Raw genomic sequence first — 4045 nt, 5'->3', positions numbered from 1 at the left:
CTCACAATTCAGTGTGTATGTGGTTCTGTAATGTCTAACACTTTTATTTTTGGCTAGTGTCATTTTTAATACCTTTTTTAGGAGGTGATTTTTAATGAGACTTTAAATGCTTGCTTTTGGTTTTCCGCTACAGTGGAAACCTTAGTCCTACAGATTGTAGAGGCATTCTCATGATCAAATTTCAGGTTAATAACTAAACAATGATAACTCTGTCTGCTAAAACAATGTTGCTTGAGAAGGGCAGCTTTGCTGAGGGTATTTATGAACTGTTAGCCTTTTCAAGATGTTATCAAAGATCATAAAAAATGTCACAAGATGACTATACCTAGTAAAAAAAAAAGGTAATTGAGGAAATGCTTAAATGTATTTGAAGCACCTAAAATCAGATTATGTCAGTTATGATGATTGATAGCCTCTTTGTCAATAAGGGATAGAAATAGGACAATTCTGAATTGATTTGTAATAGAGTTGGCTCTGGATGCCCGTCTTCACCCTCACCCTCGTGTAGTTGTCAGTATGTCTATTCTTATTAACAGTATAAGTAGGCCTAATAGTAAATTGATACATTTAACAAAACCTGCCAAAAACATGTTCAAAATCAAAATACATTAATAAGGCATAAGATTTTGCTTTAAGAAACTGAAGTAAATTTTAAGATGAATTCAATTAAACATATTGTCTCCTCAGTTCTCATTATCTTAAAAGTGGCAGCAAGTGATTGAATTTATGAATCAGGAGCACAGACTGTATAAAAACATTGACTTAGTGTTCTTGACGTCACCCGCAATTTTCTGAAGAGCGTTTTTGAAGCTCAAGTGGGCAGAGCGTACCGTCTCCATCTTGGCATTGCGTCACCGCATCACTCCCGGATTATCGAAAATGGGCAAAAAGGTGGGAGCTGGTTGATCAAGCCACGCCCATCTATTTTTTTTCTTCTGTAAAGTTAATATGGCAAGTATATGGGATTGACTCTCTTTTGCAGCCAGCCTCTAGTGGCCAGTTGACGAATTACAGTTTAAAGAGCCAGTAAGTTGAAAATTCTAAGCTTCCTATCACTGTTTATAAGTCCTGTACAACAGGTTTAAATCCATCCAAAGTTAAAAAACATTGTCATTTTGGCAGAATATCATTTTGAAATTACCTCAGTTCTCAGAGATCCCCAAACGGTTCGCGCGAAGCTGTTCAAAAGATTCAGTTTCCTTAAACCCCACCTTTCGGTAGCATACTGTGTTCTGATTGGTCAACTAACATAGTCAGTTTTGATTGTTTGTTCCGCACACAACTTCATGGTAAACAATGCGTTAGCATCTTTTTGGGGTGAATTGTGTCTTATTCCTCTCACCGCGAAGCAAACAGTAAAATAAAAAACTCGAACAGTCTCGCTTCTTTTTCTTCTTTGTGGGTGTATTCAAGGCGCGCTTTAGTTTGAATCTGAATAGAGCGTTCAAGCGCGGGGGTGTGGTCACATTAGATATATTGAAGAGATCGCGTTGTTTTCATATGAATCACTTTATCACAGAATATCGGTTTTCGGCAGCACTTGTTTAGTTTTAAAGAAGACATGTCAAGCTTTCTATAGATATCTCTCTCATTTCTCTTTGTTGAGTATTCACGGAGTTACACTTCATTTTAATGACGTGTTTGTACATGACGATCAGCGTAGACAAAGGCTGCAGACAGCACACATACTGATAAGACGCTCGGGAGAAAACAAACACATAACTTCATAATCATACTTCGCGTTGTGATTCAGAGATGCTTGTTGGTCTAAATAAAGTTGGTAATGAACCCTCAATATAATAAGACACTTTCGACGCCATCGCGAAAGACACAGTACAAGCTCATCGGAATCCATGTTGTGGATTGTTGTGATGTCATAAAACCCGGAAAACAAATGCTGTAGTCCAAACGAGCCATTCGTTGTAGTTCTAGAAAAGGGATTTGCCATTTGGAGTGGACTTTGATATTTGTAACTTTGTATATCTTTTATGCCCAAACATACACACTACACACTGACTAAAATTCAAAAAGTGAAAGAGCATAATAGGACCTCTTTAAGTCACTTAACTCTCACTTAAGAGAGCAGGAGGTTGCTGCTTGATTTTGAGCCACAGAATAATCCATTCAACCATTTATTTCACAACACTGGATCATTCAGGAACAAAACACCATTTACTGCTCAGAGTCAGGCAGGGGTTAATGGTAAAAATAATGAGTTTTTCTGACAGTTTCATTCATTTATTTTAATGGCTGCCCATGCGTAACATCCTTTCATCATGTGAAAGCTCTTTACAGGAAACACTAAGTTGAACATCAGCTGCATATAGCCCTTAGATATCTATACAGATATGTATGAATATCTGTATCTGCAACAGTAGCTGATTTCCACAGGATTTAGATTTGCAGTAGTGTTAGATAATTGTGCGCATGGTAAAAAAAAAAAAAAAAGCTCTTAAAAAAACCCACCACAGATATCAGGTTTTTACAACTATGATTGTGTGGCAATTTGTGTCAGACAGCTTCTGAAATGTTGTTTGGAACATTCAAATGTGTTATCTACATCTAGATCATATCTATGGCATATGGTCTGTACGAGAAAGCAGACTTGATTATAGTTGGCCTATTAAGTCTTCTTGTCCAAGTTGGTAGTTCTTTTGCCATTGTGTCAGCAGCCTAAACTACTTACAAGAAATAGATATGATTAGAACTCCTTAAAAACAAGCTTGTTTTATTTGTATCCTTATCTTCATATGCAAATACAAATGAAGATTATCAGTGGGGGAAAAATGCTGTGGAAAAACGTGTTCAGTTGCTAGACATGCAAAAAAACAGGAATTTTTTGGTAACACTTTAGTATAGGGTCCAATTCACACTAATAAGTAGTTTCTTATTAGCATGTTTATTATTAACATATTGGCTGTTTATTAGTGCTTATAAAGTACATATAATGCATGACATCCATAATCCTACCTAATACCCTAAACTTAACAACTACCTTATAAACTATTAATAAGCTGCAAATAAGGAGTTCATTCAGGCAAAAGTCATAGTTAATGGTTAGTTAATAGTGAGAATTGGACCCTAAAATAAAGTGTGACCAAAAAGAACTTTAAATATGACATAAAACAAGTTTCACGGTTTCAATTCGATCATTTTTCATCTGCTAAAAAAATGTGCGGTTTTAGTGTCTGCGCAGGCTTTTTCATACATTTATTTGAATGGAATGGGGAACCTAGACTAATTTTCTTGCAGGAAGTTACTCAGTGGTCTCATTTCTGCTCTTGCGACACACAACCCTTCTCAGGAAGAAACAGTATTTACATGTAGTTTTTCTTCTCTGTGTAGTTAAATAATAACAATAACACTGATGCTAAAATAAGATCCAAGTTAATAGTCTCCTCCCATGTTTTGAGCCAATGTTTCCGGGATTGTATTACTGGTGTGGAAGACGCTAGGGGAATGATTTAGTTCTTGTGCTGATTGCAAAAGCAAGATGCAAGGAGGATATGATAAACATGATATGTTACATAACATAAGAAACATAAGAATTAATCACTGTTTTAAATAACTCTCAGATGCATTTTGCCATAAACCCTGGTTTATTATGATTTGGATGTGTAGTATAATAATCCTATGATTTTAGATAAAATCATGTGCTATTGTTGATGCTTCTAGGATACTGGTAGAAGAGAATGAAGGAAGAATGACTGAAAGCAGTGGTCTGTTTTTGTGAGTGGATTTATAGGCATACCTCATGCTTCATGCTTCAGCTGCCTGTGGTTTATTTCCCATTTAGGTCAGGTATGTCTGTGCCAAAGTTTTGAAGGTTCAGTCTGCCCAAAGGCATCTTTTTGCTATTGAGAGGCCAACTTCTCTTAGATGTAAGTCTACTGTATATAAAAATAGAGTTTGTTATGTCACAGAGTCTTTGTTAAACCTGATGCATCATGAAATATCTCAGTATAAACTGTTGACATGCAGATTATTGTGTAAACCCTGTATGCATTAATGCACAGCAATAACTGTTACTGTTTTTGTCTTAGTG

Source organism: Carassius gibelio, chromosome B6, assembly GCF_023724105.1.
Source record: "Carassius gibelio isolate Cgi1373 ecotype wild population from Czech Republic chromosome B6, carGib1.2-hapl.c, whole genome shotgun sequence".
Lineage (NCBI taxonomy): Eukaryota > Metazoa > Chordata > Actinopteri > Cypriniformes > Cyprinidae > Carassius > Carassius gibelio.
Note: the sequence above shows the minus strand (reverse complement) of the source record.